Below are 21,419 nucleotides of genomic sequence, written 5' to 3' on the forward strand. Positions count from 1 at the left end.
TTTTCTTGGTTTAGTTGCACGAGACCGAAGAAATGTAAAGATACAGTGTGCCAAATTATAAATATTTTACTTTATGATGTATTTTATATAAATAAATTTAAGTAGCATTTTAGTTAAGCAGCTTACAGAAATTTAACGGTAGAATTTCATATATTTATCATTAGTTAAGATATTCAAATTCAACGAAACCTTATTTTTATTTAGAATATGTTATTTTGCTGTTCCTCGTCAAAATAACGATTTTTCTTTCCTTGCAAAGCCTAGATTTTTTACTCTGTAATCCCTTACATTTAAAGAGAAAAGGAAAAATTTCTGAAATGATTTATTATCGTTTTAAAATTTAGGTGCGTTGCTTTAACAAAGATCGAGATGAAGGTTAACAGGCGTTTATTATTTAAACGGTTTTATGTTTGCATTAGTTTAAATTTAAAAATAAATCTAAGAACGTAAACAAAAATAAATGTTAAATTAAGAAGGTTAAAGCATTCTTAAATGTTGTTTTAGGAAACAATATTTAAGTTATATGTAAAATCTGGCGCTACTCAAAGGGTATTTCAGAAGTTTTCAATGAGAATAGGCGTACATGGGAAGGTAAAGATCAAGAATTTATGCAAACGGAATTAACATAGTTATGAAACGTCAAGTACTTTTTTAGAACATGCTATGTTTCATTGCATTTCTGAGCAAAAGATCATACTTTATTTTTTTTCATAAGTACATTAATAATAAGTTTTTTCGCGTAATCTTCCCTGTATATTCTAAAATATTCTTTTCCAGTATTATATTGCGGCTGTTCACCTGATGCTACTGTGTTTTAATGTAGTCTGTACCAGAAATAATGAGTTTGGCATGCTTTTATTATTCAACGTAACTAAGCCTTACTTTCGTTTACGCAATTTGCATTGCAAATTGGTGAATTAGTATCAGACAAAGGCATTCTGTGTTGGGAAACTGGAATAGCACATTTTAAAACTATGGTAAACAATTTTTAGAGGTCAAGGTCAATGTTTCAAGTTTATTCCTTCATTTTAGACACAGCTTAAGATGTGGTTTCCTACCTACGTGTATTAAGTATGTAGTTTCCCACTGTTATGTTTGTGGGGTGTTTAAGCATTTTTCGTTTGCGTCGCGTTTGATGTATCAGAATTTTCCCACATCGCCCGCTGTAATTCAGTATACAGACACCTAACGGTTACAGCAAGCAACTGGTGCGATTATATTGGTTAAATTAAAAACTGAATGTCACACTTATTCAAATCCAGAAACAATTTATATAAACGTACTAAATATAATCATGCTTTGAATAAAAATATCACCGAACAAATAAATCGCAATTAATGAGAAGGTGAGCTTTTTTCATTGTACATATTTTAAAGTTAGGAATCGAATTGGGCTTAGCTGTCTCCTGTCTTGTTCTCAATATTTTTTATTACTTGCTTTAAATGACAGCGACCGGGAAAAACCTGGCTTTGCTCTGACATGTTTTAATGTTATCCAAAAGGCAATTACTAGTTCCTCATCATCGAAGTTTGTTTTAAGTGTTGCAATAAGATTTCATTCTTATTTAAATGCACTATTTTTAAATGACTCGTATACCTGAGTTCTTCCTGCACTTGCGAGTGTAAAGTCAAAACAAATAAAGGAAATTTGTTCGTGATTTCTAATATCGCCGCACCTGCCACAAAGTTCGTGATCTCCCAATCTTCCATACATATTTATCTCTGTTACTTACCACGGCTTATGTCAGGCTTCACTGACTACGTTCTGAAAGGCGCAAATCCGTTGTATTTTTGTATGTGCTTCAATTCCAATCGTATGCTATTTCTTTAATGCGGTTACTGAACCGTGAAACAAAGAAAAGAAATATTACGGCAAGATAAATAGAAGGGATTTATTTTCTGTTTCTGTAATGCAGCGAAGCTGAGGAAATTTTCTTTTTTAAAATATGATCAAAATGTATTTTGTAAGAAGTAGCGATAAATAAATCTGTTTCTAAATTTGGGTCCATTTTTTTCCTCCCCTGTTAATTAAAAGTTTTGAAAAATTCTATGTACTGGAGGAAAAAAGCATTAAATTAAACAAAGATCTGTAATTTAATCTCAAAGTATGACATAACATTTCAAAACTATTTACAGTTTCATTCGTTAATGATGATTCATTTCTTGTAATAATAATTACAACAGTAAATGAAAAGCTACGTTTAGATCACGTGCGTTATCAAGTGTTTGCCATGTTCAGAGGAAATAAAATGGCGCTAAATATATAAGTTACCGAAAATAATATGAAATAAAGCAGATTCCATGAAATTTGATGGTTTTAAAAAACTACTAAAGTTTTTAAATTTTGTTATATTTAGGTACTTAGTTAAATTTTAGAGGTGTTTGTTAGCAGTTTAATCATTTCCGTGGATTTATATATTAACAAACTGCACGTTACGTATTAAGTATGCCTATTTATTTATTAAACCTATACTTATTTGTTAGCCTTTAGAAAACACAATAATAGGCATGATAATTTTGAGTATAATAAAAGGCAAAGGTGTCTGTTTTAAACCTTTGCTTATTAGCTACTGTTATTTATTAATGTGTCTTTTAATTAAGACACAATAACACGCCGAATAAATACTAATTCAAACAACAAAAATCAGCGTTATATTTACAAAATTTTCACAGGACTAGTTTCGATGGCTTCACCGAACCACCATCCTCAGTTGCAAAACCGCAAAATGCTTGCAGTTTTTGTATGTTTATAAAATTGTCAACCAAGCACCGGAAACATTTATGTGGTAATTTAGAGAAATTTATCTTGATGCGTATTGTCACAGCATTTAATATGAATTTTGTAATGACTTGCATCTAACTTAATGTAGTTTTCTGAGCCACATCCAATCAATTATTTTTTTTTTTTTCAGAATTTAAAACTGTGCATTTTTTGACGCTTGTAGCATTCTTTATTTTGAAAACTTTTGCTCTTTTTATTCTTGATCGAAGTGTAAAAGACAGTCAAATTATTCTTGTAATCAATTTACTATAATGCATTTACGCTTTCCATCTAAATCGTTTTCTAAACGTTCTTGCAGTGTTTCATACCCATTTGCGAACACAATGAAATACGTATGATCAACAGGTTGAAGAATTTGTAGTTCTACTGCTAGAACTATGCTTAGATATTTTTACACCTGAAACAAAAGGATAAATGTTGGGGACAAAGTAAATATATATCCATAGTGTTTGAAAAAATGGCTAAAAACGTTCCTTTAAATATTGATCCAAGTATTTACTTCCAGTTTCAGATTTTCTCAAAATTATGTAGAGAGTTTTATGAACACAGTTTCAGCAGTGGGGATTGGAGTGTTCTGTAAATAAAAAATTCAATTTTTTATATAGCTCACCCAGGAAAGAAAGGCCCAATTTATGAACCGTTCTTTATACATTAAATTTCAATTTGTACTCGAGAGTAAATTAACAAGTTCCCATTTTAATGCTTATTACCAAGAGACTCATTTAATATTTTCACCAGATTTAGGTGAAACAATCAAAACTACAGTTTCATGTTTTGGCGATTAATGGTTCTGTATAGAGAGAAACCCTTTTTTAGTAGTGCAATGAACCACATGAAACTATTAATTATAATATACCCTTAATACATAAAAGAATGCATTTACTGCTTTTTTGCTTTATGGGACCAAAGGAAAAAATAATTTTTATATAGAACCTTTTACCCTATTGCTAAAGTATTTTCATAAATTTCTCTATCTTGTTTTGAGAGACTTTGTAATGAGAAATTCATGTCTAGAGCATTTACTGAGACTAGTGAAAATAAAACCTGTAACAATATTTTTTAATGTCATTTATAAAAAATTTTAAAGTAACTTTTATGGGCTTGGAGTGTTTAGAAAAGGCGAGTAGGGACTTTATTTCGTTAAATATTGATTTTAGACGTATATTTCCAGTTACAAATTTTTTTAGAATAAGCTTTAGAGTTTTATAAAAACAGTCTCATTAATATTTATACTGTTGAGACTATTTTTCATAAAATTCTCTTTCTGGGAGGTATTTGAAGAGGGGAAAATATCCATTACATTTTAATTAATTGAAAATAAAAATTCACGTACTTGTATGTGTAAATTTCAGAGAGAAGCTCTTAATAAATGTTTTTACCGAAAAATAAAGGTGCCATTTACAAATATGATTCCGAATCTTGTTTCATCCAAGACGAAACTATTAACCATAAGATAAAGAAACTTTCGGTCTTGCAGCTGATTCTTAAGTTTTCTATGAAGAGTGTTGAATTTTAGATGTTAATAAGTATGTAAATATTACCTGTGTGAGTAAATTTACTCTTTGATATCTCTGGAAATTTGGGTGCAAAAGGTTACGGAACATATAAACTTATTGAAACAAAATAATTCATTTCTTGTTGGAATTTTTATTACACACACAAGAGTATAGAAACTTAGATTTTTATTTTTATTCACAAACTTATCTATTTCTGCCTAACATTCAATTCACGGAAAACGTTTTTCAAATTTAAGGAGCAACTATGAAAAAAGATGCACCTTGAAGCATTGCTAAATTTGCAAAGCCGCAACCGTTTATAAATTTGTAACTGGCCCAGTGAAAACATTTGAAAGGTATGGACACTTTTTTTTTTTGGCATTCAACGTAAATAATTCTCCACATTCATTAAAGCATGACTAATATTTTCCAAATTTACATTTTGTCTATTTGATTTTATATTTATCCGATTCTCAAGGCTGAAACTGCTCTTATAAAATTCTCTCTAATTAGAAATGTCTGTCTAGGATCAACATTTAAAGTAATAAGATTTTGACCAAATTTTTTCGAATACGCTGTGTAGAGAAATTTACATTGAAACTCAAATTTGTCAAAATCAATTTAAGAGTCCCAGGTTCGCAAGATCTAGTCGGATGCTAGCGTTAGTCAAAAGTTTAGACGAAAGGCGATGAAATCAAAATAATATAAAAATAATTAACTGTTGATCTAGAAAAATGTTAGTTAAAGTAAGTCAAATGGATTGGAAGATGTACAAACATTTTCTGTGCTAAATTATGTTTAGTAATTCATTTAGATATCTACTTGTACAATCTTTGTTTGCTCTTATCAAAGAACTGATTAAAGAGTAGTTAATTGTATTATAAGCTCGTTGCAGTTATTCTGTCTGAATGTATGTTACAGTTGTTCTGTCTGAATACAATTTATAAAGGCCATCAATTGCTTTTAATAAATATATCAGGTATCTGAAAGATACTGTTTAAGAGAAAAATGGGCTTAATTTTCAACAATAAGTGTAACCAATTGGATGCGTAAAATATAAATTTTATTTTCCAAAGTCTTTTATTTGTTATCTTTGTGAGCTATTATTCCCCTTTCCCAAATATTTCTTGAATAAACAAGATAATTAAATTTTTTCTAGACTGTCTTAACATTTCCTATGACAGATCTCTTCCCATGACAGCTGCAGCTGTTTGGGAGTTTTACTTTTCAAATAAATTCAAGTGGAATACTGTATGAAACTGAATGTTGTTTTATACCTAAAATTTTACCAGTTAGGTTTTCTTTATTTTGAAACACATATCCTTAAAATTATGCGTAAATATCAAAATATTATCAATAAATTTATAAACGTATGTCAAAATATGTTTTATCAATGATTTTCTGACAACGTCTGCGTAAACAACTTTTTGTACTTTTATAAATCTTTTTTTTAGAATTATGTTTCTAATTCGCTTATAAAACTTATTAAACTGTTTTAGTGCTCCTGCGGCTGAGTGGGTTAGGTCGATGAACACTAGTAGCTCGACCTGAGCTCGAATCCCTGTGAACGGAGTGCTGTACGGGGTTTTCTACATATGTAACATAAATATAGGCCAGTTTTTTTTCTCAAAAAATCACCACGAAAATATTCCTTTACCCAGGCAGATAGCCTTACTATGCTTTTCCATAATCTAATAAGTGTAATCTAATCTAATTTGTCTTATTTTTAAAAAACATTCCAGAATATAATACCTTTACTGCTAACTAGAAAAAGGTACTCTCAGTGAACAGGGACCAGAAGCGAGAAATTCTTGAAAATAAAATTTGCCCTCACCCGGAGCTGAATACAAGACATTAGATATGCTGGGGCAAAATGCTAACTATTGTACCGCCACAACATGCAAGAAAAAATGCATTTCTTACTGTAGCTGCATATATCTGAGCTTCAGTTTTGTTTTCGAGTGAATAATAGACTTTCCGAGTCAATCTGAAAAACTGCTCGAGCTTGCAGCACAAAGTCGTAGTTTTTGCCTTTGTATAAGGAGAATACTAGCTTGTTTCTCTGAGAAAGTCCTTCACGAAGGCATTCTTTTAAAACAAATAGCATGTAGGGTTGCTATTGATCTGGAAACGGAAAATAATTTCTGCAAACCGTACTAGAGAAGTTAGCGAGTTATCACTACGTCTTAAAACCTCACAAATATAGGAAAAGGTTTTAAATAACCTTCTTAGTTAGTCTGTACTGAACATAAAGCACGACTTGTGTGACAGCTGAAAAACCCTACTTGTGGCTGTTCAAATTGAGGAAGCACAGCCAATTAAATTCCAACGTGGGTAACGTAGTTTAAGACTATGCATTGAACAAAATAAGCTATAAGTTGGCTCAGTAATTTACCGGCGCATAAGTTTAAAGTATCGGCTCATGAGAGAATGCCAAAGCCGGAATGTCACTTTTAGATAGAGCTGACGAGGAATTCTAACAGCAGACGCGAGTGCTAGAAGATTTTCTCACTAAAATTCAAAACTCTCAACTTGGATACCCTCAAAACTAATTTGCATTCTAGTGAGGAATATGGAAGGAAGAAGTTATAGTAAAGATTAAAATCATAGTAACCGGTTAATTAACATAAGATACGTTACAAAAATTTGCATACTTTGCTCTTAACCATCGAACTTGTTTAATTATAAAATCTTAAAGCCGAAAAATTCAAACGTGTTCATTTTAAACTTCAGTTGATTTTCATATATCAGGCTACAGTGCTAGAAATCATTGAGGCATCTTCCATGCAAAAAAAAAAAAAAAAAAAAAAAAAAAAACATATTTTTAATTACGCAGTGTATCAGTATCATTAAACTGGAAAAAATGTTGAAATAAATAAACATTGAGAAAAATAATGAGGAGAAACTCGAGCGTAATGAAGTGTTTCCACATATTGTCAAAAAGTAGTTGTTATTTTGGAATAAACGTACAAGTTTTTAAACATAAATATTTTTTTAATATAATTTTTAAAAAAACATTGTAACTGAGTGAACAAAAGCCTTTTTCCTGGAGTTGAACTTTGATTAAATGCAATCAATGATTTTGAAACCTGAATTTATATCGACCTATATACAACGTTCCTTCCTGTTGTACCGTTTTTGGAAAAGTTCGTTTTCTCTTGCAATTTCTGCGCTTTTTATTCTGGTTTCATAGATTTAAGGTCGGTCTATGTTCATTAATGAGACTGAGTACTTATATGCTACCCGATAAGTAGTTAATTGTAACATGAAATGTCGACGCGTAAAATTAATCCATCTGCTCAGCCAACGAAGAGATTAACATTATAGGTATAAATTTTTCAAGAGATTCAGATCCCGAGCGAAGTATCATTTATTAAATTTCATTTTGTATAAAACAGAATATTCTCCAGAATATCTCTAACTGGTATTTCTAACCTCTGTACCTTTAAATAATTCACGTTTTCTTCATCTTCATGTGTAAGAATTTTCAGTTTATCATTTCCTCTTTTATACATCCTAATGTCGTTAAAAGATAAGTAAAAAGAATTTTTAAGTTTTGTATAGGCTACGGCAGTATGCATAGTAAATTTTAGCTCAAATAATGCAGTGCCGCAGTTTGTGCCAGACGATGGCAATATTACTTTGCTAGTGAGCTGTCATTTGACTTTATTTATTGTTCAACATGGAGATCTGAATTGCTAAGCATCATATTTCCACTGATGAAACTTACTTTCTAGAATAAATATTTTGTAGTTCCACTTTCGTAGCTCTATCTTCCACCGTTTCAAAAATAATAATTTTATAGTTTATTATGGTAATACGTCAAGCAAGATGTTTCTCAGACATGCCATACTACTCTGTTGCAATAAAAAGCTCGCATCCGAATTTACCGTGACCAGTATTCCTGGCGATGTGTTATCAGAACTAATGGTCAGCCTTCAACGCCCTTCAGAAGAATGCGTAGTGCAGCGGTTTCTTCCCTCGACCGTTTCATTTTCAAAGTTTAACTAAAGGATATTTTTGTAAGTACTACTTCATAATATAAGAATAATGAATAATATTTGCTTATGATAGGATTTTATTGGTGTGTTATCAATGCTCTTTTACCCTACGCATAGAATGAATCTGTAGAGAAACTAGAGTTAGACTGTATTTTTAGATTGGGTTTTGAAAGGTTAAGGAAACTACAAAATAAGTTGAATACAAATTTTAATTTCTTCATTAGATTATTTGCGATAAAACAAACAGTGACGACGCCAAACATTATCCATACATAACAAACACGTTATCTTTAAAAGAAGAGCTTAACAAATTGTAAATAACTAGTAAATACTCTGTCCTGCATAAACATTCTGCGGGAGCTAACTGGAAGTTTAGAAGCTTAGTATTAGATGCGTGTAGGGAAAGATGTATGAGAATAATTTTGAGGAATTTCTCTAAGCTTCAAATTACGTAAATTACGTTCGTAAAGTGAGCAGAAAATATTTGCAGTATATTGTTTCGATACGTGAAGACTGTATATATGAAAAGTTGTGCAATTTTTCTTTCTTTCAATGTGTCGTAATTATTCTCAAAGACCGTATATTTACATAATTAGCAACACTTTTCCAATGCATATAAAATCGTACTTGCGTTAGTTTTGCGTTAGTTGAAGACGAGATATAAGAAAGTCATGCAATTTTTCAACATTTTTCTTTCTTTCAATGTGCCGTAATTATTCTCAAATACTATATATTTGCATAATTAGCAATACTTTTCCAATGCATTTGAAATCGTACTTGCGTTAGTTTTGAAATTTCTTAATATCAGATTCACCTCGCATTAAGAAGTAATGAAACTGTTTTATTCTTTATGAAAAAAGCTGTAATATGTTCCGTAAAGCAAAGTAGTGAATTCAATTCCGTGAAGTACATTTAAATTAGTCTATAAATATAATTACTGTTTCTCAGCCTTTAGATCACAGATTTCCGCATAATGAATTTAGCATCTTACTTAATGGAATCTGTTTTTGATTAGCTTCGGAATTTGCTTATATTTAATTCATAAAATGGGCGGTACTGTTTATGTATCGCATCAAATAACTAATAATTAATAATTGCATTCATTATGAACGTTCGAGTTATTTACTTAGCTTTAGTTTAATCAAAACAAACAATGCAAGGGTATTTTATTATTGCATGCCTGCATTTTCTGCAAAAGTATTTTGTTAAATTTAGTATATGACTACATATCGTTCATGATGTTAGCAAATAATATACGAATTAAAAGACATTCTGATATCTGTTAATTAATTAATCGACTAATTTTATGAATACATAAATAGTCTCTGGACCCTGGCTGTGACTTACGTGTATTGCGAAGAAAGGCATACACCCACGTTAACTCCATACGTGGATACAATGGTGGATGACACCCACACATAAGACACAGCTGATGACAATGCACTCCCTGTTTCAGCATTGAACTGCATAAACCAGTCTAGTTGTTCAAAATGTTGCTCGACTAATGTAATTGGCAACAGGGTTTTTGAAAAGTAAAGGTATAGCTATATTTCTGAGTATTACGTAATTTCCCGAAAGGCGTTAGATTGAAATGATCGTTAATTTTTGCCGTTGGAAATTATATGGCATTTTTGGATGTGCTTGAAGGTACTTCCTGTCTCTTCACTTTTGATCATTATGCCTTACTTATTGTCTAATTTGTGAAACTGCGTTTGAAAATTTTCTGATTTAAAATAATGGCTTTTTCCTCCCTCATAGATAGGACTGACTTATTAAGCTCAGCAAATGTGATCAATTCATTGTTTTTGTCGCATTCTTGTCTTTCTCCCAACATATGTAATCTGCCATTTAGAACCGATTTAAATTACATTATTTTTTTCCCCAAAATAAGCCGTCTCGTGCAACACAAGAGGCACATTACCTATAACATTTCTTCGAGTTATCCTAAGAAATTTGCATATTTTCTCCACACCTCGGTCTATGATTTATTTTAATTGAAAAACTCATATGTACCATTTCAGGTATAATCCGCATTCACCCTCGCTGCCTCCTTTAATCCCCACACCACGAACTCATTATACGATGCTGTTCAAAATATACATGACCTATATTAGTTATAATTCTATATTATTAACGACGTATTGATTACCTGAAAAAATTACTCTTCACGTCTCAAATAGTCATTCTTTGCTCCAGTAAAGGAAAGAGAATGAAAATAAAGGCAAACTAATGGTAACTAATAATTAATAGTCACATAATCCTGGAGAGGAATTTCCCAACAGGCTTAAGTTAGCTGTAACCTTCAAGCCACAAACTTTGTAGTAGTAATAAGTGAAATGTTTTTCGAATGTCCTATTTATGTTACCCCATGTTTTCGAGTTTGCAAATGTTGAGTTTACAGTAAAATTCGATATGGTTTACGTTTTGAAATGGAAATTCTAAAACTATAGGAAGGAGTACCTTTGGTTTACTTCTATTGTAAGGAAAATAATGGAAGTTTGGTGGCAGTGGAGAATATTTTTGTTTTCTTCCTGCTGTTATTCTTTTATTTTTCGGCGTGATTTATGCAAAGCATATGTATTGCACTCTTCTACCCTAAGCTTAGGCAATATTAAATCATTTCAGAAAATTTAGAATGTTAGTATTAAGTCTCAATACCTTAAAACACTAGATGTAATCAAGTATCATGCTGAAAGAAAAGTGTGATAGTCGAGAAATGTTTCAAAAAGCAGAGGGATTGAAAAAATTGCCACCATATCGTAGATTTTAAAAAGTCTTCATAAACCTCGGTATCTGTTTAAAATCTTTAAAGAAACAACAATTATTTTGAGATTCAGCTACTTCGAAGTTGGGGAATAAATCTCATTGCCCAAATTTACCGTGTATGAATAATAATAATAAAAAAGCTAAATTGCTTAGTAGAAAAATGTTATTATTATTATTATTATTATTTTTTTTTAATTTGTAACATTTTTTAAAAATATTTCCAAAATCACGGATAGTGATGACCTGCTTAAGAAAGGCACATTTAAGTGAAAATTCAGCATTCTTTCTCATTTAATTATAATAGCTGAACGACACTTCTCTGTGAAGGATTCTCTTCTACTCAGGCAAGTAAAATTTATTTTGGAAGGAACGGTTTGCTTTTACTATTTTATTTCAAATATTGCAATAGAATTCTAAGAAAATAATAATTGTGGTAATAAAATTCTTAAGAAAAAAATAGTTATAATAACAGGCATTTTCTTAATTGCTTAAAGTGTGTTTTAGCTGTAATCTGAAGTAGTGTATTGACTTTCTAACGAAACCTGGATGGTATTCATTTAAGATTGGTAGAATCCATGTTTTGTATTTTAAGCCTTTGATTTCAATCACATGATGACTACGACTGCTGACTTTTATTGGACAGTTTTAAGGGAATTCGTGTTAAAGAAAAGTAATAATAAATTATAAAAATGCTAATGAAGGCTCATGTAACCATTAAAATCGCACTGCAGAATAAAATCTCACTCAGTGGTTTTGTATTCGCCGGAAACTGTCTTCATGTATGGAAGCAAAAGAAAAAAGATCATACTATCGATTAAAATCTTAGAAAAGTAGGTCAATTAATTCAGACCTTGGAAACTGGATACGTCAAGAAATTTTAGTTATTCTAATGAAATTCTCATGGATGGGTAGGCGCATGAAACTTGATTATGAATATATTTGATAATCTAAGATTTTGAAATCTAAATTAAAGGACATGGGTTGTTTAACTTGCTTATCCAGTAAATTATTTTAATATTATACAACATTTCAAGTGAAATTTATTTATGTTTCTGTCTTTCTGAAAAAAGAGTTAATTAACGAGCTGAAGTTTTCAGTTTATTATTTGTTTGTGTAATTAGGCAAGGAATTCGAAGACTCTCTGCCTAAAGAGAGAGATGCCTTATAAGGTATTTCTCCCGCCTTCCTAGCGTGCCTTCGTAGTGTAGTGGTTCTGCACGTTGGGCCGGTATTGCAGAGGTCCGTGGTTCGAATTCCGGCGAAGGCGTTGCTAATTTTTCATCTTTCCTGCTTCCAAAAAAATACCTGATGTCTATACAGCCTTCTGATAGGACTTTTATAACAGAAACTGGCTCTTATTCTACACATGGAGGAAACGATTAAAACACCCAACAATTTAACCTGTAACACTTAGTTTCAACTCCAGAGTCCTTATGAAGAGTACACGAGTGAATTAAACTGATATTTTAATTCTGTAACTTTTGAATCAATTTGACACCATGTAGCTATGAATACATATATATGTAAAGGAAATTTTTAATTTAGCTTTTAAAACACAACTTTCGTTTAATTTGTTGATTTGCTTTTTTCTACCCTAAAACGAGTTGCATGTTTATAGCTAACATTTCTATGATGAATTAATTTCATCTGAATTTAAATAACACTACTACACACTTACTTATTTAAAAGTAAAGCTTTAAAGTGAAATTCTGTATCCAGTTATAAGGTATTTCTCCCGCCTTCTTAGCATGGCTTCGTGGTGTAATGGTCAGCGCCCTCAGCGGGTATTCGAGAGGTCCGTGATTCGAGTATTGCTCATTTTTCACTTCCTCTGCTTTCCAAAATACCTAATATCTCTACAGTGGCGCCCGAACTAAAAATGGTGGTGGATGGTGATTCTCCACTACCAGGATTTGGCGATTAGGTCCCCTAATCCCCATTCGTCCTTTGAAAGAGGAAGTATATAAGGTATTTCTCCCGCCTTCTTTTCATGCCTTCGTGGTGTAGTGGTCAGCACACTCGACACGTATTCGAGAGGTCCGTGGTTCAAGTCCCGGCGAGGGCACTGCTCATTTTTCATCTTTCCTGCTTTCAAAAAATACCTAATGTCTCTACACAGTAATAGTAAATCATAATATTTGTTATTTCACAGACAGTAATATAATGGGATTTCAGGGGATCTCTGGTGAAAATATTAGAAACCTCAATTTTGACTTCCAGATTTTAAGCTAAATCTGCCGAATCCATTAATTCTTCTTATTATCAAGAGATCTTATAAGGTGAGAGTTTTAATGTAACGGGCTGCAACACCTCTTGTAGCGGTTTAATTGCATTTAGTTCGCTAGCTATGCTGCTGTAAATAAAGAAGAGATAAGATCTCGTTTCCTTTTACTTGGAAAATTTTCCACTTCGAATATTCCTAAATCTAAAAATGTTTTTCTGCACTAAATCTGTTTTCATGTGTTTCAAGTCTTTTAAAATGATTGCATTGCTGTATATCTCTTGAATATTTAATCATATACCCGTGTCTCTATTTTAAGAGTGTATCAAATAATGCAGACTTACAGACTACAGTAATTTTGGTTACCTGATGCATTTTAATAAAATTGTACGAAACTTAAATTTTTATATTAGCTCTGTAGAAAACATATCAGACAGTTCATTGTCTTCCATAAGTGAATTAATCAAACAAAGAAGAATCCGTTCTCATATGATGAAATTTGACAAGATATTCTTAATTACAATTTTGGGGAATTGAACTGGAAACGGCTAGTAGTACATATTAAGTTTTCGAACGTCTAAAATGTAATTTTTACATTGGACAAACATTAATTTAGAGAGATGAGTTTGAATTACCATATATATATAGAAATATTAAAACTCGACATTTTAGGCTTAATATCCTGCATTTCTTTTCTTTGGATGAAAAGTTTTTAAGTCGTATAATTTTAGAATGCATAATATAATTTCATATTTCACTTTTCAAGTCATATTTAATCACGTAATTTTAATTTCGTATATTTACGTGACGAAAAATCCTTCTTATTTGTCTTATTTCTTAAACTGAAATAATGCATCTTATGGTAATTCATTCAATAAATAAGTAATCTCTTGAACTCGTTAGTGAGATCTTTTCAAAGCATTTCGTATATGAAAAAATGCATAAAATGCATATACGCATGCATAAAATTTTAAACCTTGAAAACCTCATAATTCAATCTGGAGATTTTCCCTTTCTATATTTTAAAGCTAAATAGGAATCTTCCTCAGTTTAGTCAAAGGTATCGATCTTTGACTAATAGGGCTTTATAAAGAAGATGGATTGTCAGTGTCACCACTTATGAATTTTTAGGTATGTGATAGTAAAATACAGTGTCTTTAGCAAATCGAATCCCGGGTATTTAGTACATCATAGTAATCAAAAGTTTTTGCGTGACGTCTGTAAGTACGGATAGAATTAAGGATTCTTTTTTCCAAAACGGATTGTAAAATGGCTTTAAAATGGACTTAGATTAATTTTTTCGTGACATCTGTACATTCGTACGCATGTATGCATGTATCTCGTATAACTCAAATAGAAGTAGCCTCAGAAGTCTCTGTCTGTGTGTGTGTGTGATTATGGCAAAGCCTCGAGGGCTATCTGCCTAGGGGGAGGAATGCCTTCGTGGAGGGCTTTCTAAGGGAAACTGGCTCGTATACACGTTACACATAGGGAAAACCACGAAAACGCCCATGCAGCCAGCCCGTTCGCGGGATTCGAACCTCGGACCGAACTACCAGTGTTCAGCGACTTTACCGCTCGGCCCCTCAGAACTCTGATTTTTACTTGTAAATAATCAAATGTTATATTTTTCTCTTTTAACATATTTCATTGCATTTTATTTTGCTTATGTTAAAGTTTTCAGGGAACCACAGTATTTCAGCGGCTTTTTAGCGTTCGTACTAGGATTTTTCTTTTAATTTTTTTAATTTTGCAGCACAATGCGCAATGTTTTTGACCACATAGGTCTTTTATCGTTTGTTCTTTCTACTTTAAATTTTATATATATATATATATATATATACCCACTCTGTTACCCGGCTAGGTGAGCTCAATTTTTTTTATTCTTATATGTTGGTAAATTGTGCATTTTTTTCTTTAAAAGGGATCGAATTATGTTGCTCTTATGTTCCAGTTAAGGCTTTTATGTCATTAGTTAATCTACATACAATAGTTGTAGAATTATCAGCAATTTCAAAGTTCATTTAGTCTACTAAGCCTAACGAAACTGCCATTTGTTTACATTTGAATTTCTTGGTAGAATAGTGAATTAAGTCAGTTTCTGCACCAAATCCAGTGTCTTTTTGCCGATTAAGACCAAATCTTTTAGTTTTGTTCGCCTAAAAATCTGTCTTCTTGCCCGCTGGCCAAATTGCTTGCTTTTGCAGAGAAACTTTAATTTTAATTGTAAAAATTGTTTATTTTAACTGTTTTTTTAACTGTATTTGGTGTTTTATGTTTTGATGTATTTCAGAATTTTTAATGAAGATGTTTTGAGTTTTTATGTAGTTTTGCCTTGCCGCGAAGTGAGAACTGAATTCATTGAATGAGAAATACAGCTCTAATGAAATTCGATCAAATAAGTTTAAATGAAATGCAGCAAAAATGTGTACAATTTAATAGGCCGTACAAGGAAGTTATGTGGTATCCACATCAGATTTTCTACTTTTTATTTTGCAAAATTTTCATTTCTGTGAACACGAAAATTACATATATGCAGTACTTTTGAAAATTCAACCATGCATTCGCCAGGAATTGAACCCGTATAACATCCAGCTAAGAAAATAAATAAATCGGAACATATGAGCACATAGAGTCAACACATGGACACTTAGAATGCTTTAAATTCCTCACAGTCCCCCACTTGACGGCCGATTGGAGGGGAGGAGAATCGAAACTCCATCAGCCAAATCTAAAGAGTGACGACTGGCGAGTTATCTTCCACCACATTTTTAGTTAGGGTAACATTATAGATTTATTACGTTCGTTGAGAGTAGAAGTTTTGAAAAAAACTACTGTTTCTTAGCCGGTACTTGAACCTGAGACATTCCTGTTTTCCAGCAGATCTTTATACCATAGGGACATACAGAAGGAATGCCATAAATTTCTATTATTCCCTCTCACAAGAGGAAATTGTGGAAAAGGGAGATCCAGTGGACTAAATAAAAAGATGGTGACGAGTTATCGTGTCCTCCATAAATACGTTTTCATTTCGGGGACCACCGTAAGTTCAGATGAGTTAATTGTGAGCAGAAATCTTTTTAAATTAACGCTTCCTTCGTTGGGAAATCCAACCAAAAACCTCCCAATTTGCTGGCTGGCTGGGCTAATCACTACATCCCAAATACATGCGGGTTGGTTAGTTGATTAGTTAAAGCAAAGCCCGTGAAGGTTACCTGCCAAAGGAAATAAATGTCTGCATGTCGAGGATTTGCTTAAGGAAAGTTTAGACAGCCTTGAAAGGGCACACGGAAGAATGCATTTAATTCTTTAAAACCATGATCAAAGTACAAAACACTGAAAATGGTGGATGTATTAGTACTGTTTCGTATTGTTATTTTAAACATATTTTCAGATTTGTTGTTTATTAAGGATAATATGCAAGTCTTTGAAATTATTTTCACTGATGACTTAGCAATTCATATTATTTCTGTTAAAATACATTGTAAAATTAACAAACACTACTGCTATTTCTACCGAGAACTTTAGTTGCAGTTTATGCCTAATGCTTTGTTACTATTGAAACGCGAACATTTAAATTAATTATCAACAAGCCTTAAGTTTTTGCTCATTTCCTCTGAAAATGAAAAAGCGTTTGGGTACTATCCGTCAAGTTTAAAATAAAGTAATTCTTTACGCTATTGTATAATTGTAGAGCAAATTTACACCATCAGCAATAATTATATAATACCTCATCAAGGGGAAGAAATGTATTTTCTAACTTTTTAAAGAAAAGTCATCTAAATGCTGATAGAATTTCACGACCCATGTTTTAGTTATATGTATGTAAATTACATCCTTACAGTTGAACTATTTTTTCTTTGCTTTAATATAATAATTATAGCCAAGTTATAACTAGTTTTGAACCTGATTTAATGCATTTTACTGTCCTAATCATTATTTCATATCAGTGTAGGAGGAGAACATTGCTTTGAATTGATGAATATGAGTGAGGAGATTGTTCAGTTCGTTGACATTAAGTAGTTACACTCAACTCTAGTGTTTAATTGCGTTGACACTTTTTTGGGTATTTATAAGGTATTCTTGTTGAATATCATTTAAATTTTATGTCTAATTTTTAATACTTTGTATTGAACTATTCACATATATTTATCACTTTGTATTTAATTATGCTGTAGAGATTATTTTAATTATATAATAGTTATTTTTAAATTTGGAACCAGTTTCTTTAAATTCTTGTTTTCCATCTACAACTCCCTGCCAAAATAAGATTTCAGTATCGCGTTTTATGTAAATGAAGTAGAAACAGTATTTAATGGGAAGTTCACTCACTTTCGGAGAACTCAGAAGTTCTGAGTACAGCGTATTCTGCTTTCGGACCATGTCGTTGCTTTAAGCCTATCTTATTACTTATCTTACGTACCTGCCAGTATTCGCCGGGTCAAGTCGGTTAGTTATCTTTGTACAGATTCGCCTAAACTAACTAAGCCTAAACTAAGCAAGCTGAAATTTAGTTTAGCTTGCTAGAATTAGTTTAGTTTCTTATTTCCTATTTTAAGTGAAAGCCTAGGTGGAGGCTTTTCTGTAAGCTCGAGAAGGGGCCATCTGTGAGTGTTCCTTTAAGTAAATAAAAGGGTATTTTAACTCTTCTTTAGACTATATTTTATAATTATAGGAAGATCAGTGAATAGTCGCTAGACACTTGTAGAAATCCTCCCTTTTATCTATTAACTAAGTGTGGAGGAACCTAGTGAACTACTAAGCGGATAACCGCTTAAGTCCGGAAATAGAAACGTAAAACTCAAGAAGGGTTCATTATCCTTTATTGCTCAAAATAAAAATGTACAGATGGTCATTTTCTCAAGACGAACAACAAAGCCTCCATTTGGACTTAAACTCAAAAATGTAAGAACTTAACTAATGACTAACTAAAGAGATTTAGCCGAAGCTAACACAATTTCTAACTAGTTGGCCTTTAATATTAAATTAGCTAGCGAATCTATCAAGGGCACGTAATACGGCCGAGCGTAGTAACAGCTTAGAGAGACGTAGTCAAAAGTCAAACGCGCGCTATACGGGAAATCTATACCTTGTAGCACTACGGAGGTGCTATAGGCTAGCACATGTACCTGTGCCTATCGAAGTCAATGGAACTTCGACTTAAATACTACTCATTTGCATTTGAAGCAATTCTAAAAACTCTGGTAAGGAATCGTAAGCTGTAGCTAGAAGAAACAGGAAAGGAGCTTTAACTTAAAAATAACTGTTGTAAAATTAGGATATTCTTTACGCACTTCCACAAAAGTTACCAGCCAAGAACACGTAAAATAACTAGAACTTTATAATGCACAGATATTTATCACTTTGTATTTGACTTTAATTATGATGTACTCTCTCTCAAGTCATTCTCTTGATATATTTAGTTTGTGATATTATCAAAACATACCTCCTACTTTGTGCTGATCAAATGGACAATCGGAATGGACAAGTCATCAAATGGACAATCGGAATAGCTATTGATAACAACATATTAGTAATGATTAGAGGATCTCAAAACGACATACTGTGAGTACTATAGCGCAAACTTAACAGTATATATAATCAGAAAGTATATTTGTATATTTAGTTAATATTACGCTACAGAGAAGGCGATTCGTTAATTTAACAAATGTATGCACAAGTTTATTTATTAAATCTGTTCAAATACATAGTATAAGAACGGAGATATATTTTAATTTCTTTACTGCCACATTTGCTGGTAAGATGCGCATATTTGTTTATTATTTCACTAACCACCTATATCTATATATTAATTTCATACAGTATGTATTTCTGTCGTTTTGCAAGTATATTAATATGTACTGTATGAACGTTTGTGTAAACGCAATGTAATCTTAGCATTATGCTTTGAACATCGCTTTGTGGTGACTCATTGGGCCACCCATGGGAATGTTGCTAGTTACACATAGTGGTGGATATGGGATTACTGTCGTTAGTGCTTAGTAAATACCGGGTATTCGTATTTTTTGAACTGTTAAGAACTCTCTACCTCAGTTTTATTTGAAAGTAAAATGTTTATTTCTTTGAAAAGGTTTGATTGTGGTTTGTATAATTATGGCAAAGCACACGAGATTTTATAAGGGGAGGGATGCCTTCATGGGGAACCTTATTAAGGGAAAGGGACTCGTATCTATGTTATACACGGGAAAAACTACGAAAAATGCTCATTTAACCAGTCCGTTTGCCTAGAACCAGACCTAGGTCGAACTACCGGTGTTCGGTGACCTTTACCTCTCGCCTACTGTTGACCCGCGTTAAATAAGAAATATGGTAATTCAGAAGTCAAAAAACAAAAATCAGCGTTGTATTTACAAAATTTTCACAGGAAACTGTGAAAATTACTGTGAAAATTTTGTAAATACAACGCTGATTTTTGTTGTTTGACTTCTGAATTAGTATTTATTCGGCGTGTTATTGTGTCTTAATTAAGAAATGTGGTCTTCCAGCAAGCTTATTTCCTTTATTTATGAATAAAATTTGAAAACTCTATATAATTATCGCTATGAAATGATTGATCAGGTGTGAATAATTTATCCCTTTGCAGAGAGGAATTAAGTTTCCTCGTCGTCCTATTATTTGAATGTTGCTGCAGTAGTATCGTATGAGATCTGAATGAGAGATCTATTTAATTTTGCTTCATTGGGCTTTTTAATACATAACATTAAAAAAAAATTATATTTTCATCTCAGAATAACAGTAAAGTAAAGAACCTGCGGACTTTGGATGTAGATCTTCTTGATTATTTTAAGCAAAGTATTATATTCTCGCTTCTATATTTCAATTATTAATGTATTTATTGATTCGAATAGTTGTTTATTGGAGGGTTTACTGTGGGTCGCGGAACTTGCAGCAGGAGTTGCCAAACATTTTAGCAGTTTTGATATTTCTTTAACTTATTATAATAATTTTACAATTAACAAATATTTTTACACAATGTATCTGAAAATCGATAAAGATAAGACAATACAGACAAAGAAAAAAAAACGAAAAAGTTTCGACGCATTCTTTTTATAATATTGTAAGACTCTCACTAGTGTATTTCTCATTTACTGTGGAAAGTGACGAATCTTAAGAGCTAGTTAGCGAATAATCGCTTAAGTTCGTGTAACAAGAAACAACAAGATGGAAGGGTAACTGACCCTTTATTATGCCAATAAGATTTAACAAAACTCCGTCTTGGAGTGTGCAATAAAAGCCGACACTTGGACTTAAACTTAAGAAACTAAGAAATAAACTAAAACTAAGATTAACTAAAGAGATATAGCCGAAGCTATCAAGATTCCAATCGAGTTGTCCCCTTAAATCTATTTGACTACGAAGCTTATTAAGGGCCTGAGTACGGCCGAGCGTAATAACAGCTATGAGAGAGAGTAGCCAAAAGGCAAACGCGCGCAAATCAAACTCTGATTCTCTCTAACTCAGCAAGTAGACTTCGCGGTTTAAATACCGCTCCTCCTCATTAAGTATTCAGAGTGATTCCAAAACTACGTTCTGGCCTGAAGTTAAGAATTTGACAGGAAGGAAATTTAACTCAAAATTTAACTGTTAATAAAATTATTATATAAACAATATATAACGTTACAATATAAACGTTCATTTTTCTTGCTTTGCGTGTGACGCTGTCATTTCGCCTGTTACTTATTTAAAATTTTCCCATTGTTCTATGTCTTAAAATAATAAGTTAATGACCTAAAACTGCAATATTATATTACAGTACACGTGAAAAAATTGACAGTTTCACTCACGCGTATGTCGGATTTCCGCAATACTTATGGGGTTGTACAAAATTTTTGTAAATATTATGGGATCCTGGGGATCGCGAAAAAATCTCAGTGATAAAAAGGGTTCGCGACTGAAAAACGTTTAAGAAACCCTGGTTTATTGTAATACGGTTTTTTGCATTAATTAATTGTTACACTAAGCGACATAAAAGAATAAAGCTATAACCTTAAGAGATAGGGAAAAAAATATTGAAGCTTATTTCATAGTCGTAATTCACATTTTCTTATATTATGAACAAAAACGAAATGTAAATCAGCATTTACAACACATTCGATTTAAATCTTTCCAGAAGGTCGTAATTTATCACTGCTG

General features: G+C 32.0%; 1 protein-coding gene and 1 non-coding gene across 4 annotated transcripts in view; both read left to right on the forward strand.

The window, feature by feature from the left end:
• The window catches only part of LOC118188686 (uncharacterized), a 65,533-nt gene that overhangs the window by 4,178 nt on the left and 39,936 nt on the right, over positions 1-21,419 (forward strand). The window lies entirely within an intron of this gene.
• On the forward strand, positions 13,037-13,109 carry TRNAT-CGU (transfer RNA threonine (anticodon CGU)). The gene has a single exon. It is a non-coding gene; the product is annotated as a tRNA-Thr (tRNA).

The sequence above is a fragment of the Stegodyphus dumicola genome, chromosome X1, assembly GCF_044657685.1.
Source record: "Stegodyphus dumicola isolate Sdum_Otavi_A_Nest chromosome X1, ASM4465768v1".
NCBI classification, from domain to species: Eukaryota; Metazoa; Arthropoda; class Arachnida; order Araneae; family Eresidae; genus Stegodyphus; species Stegodyphus dumicola.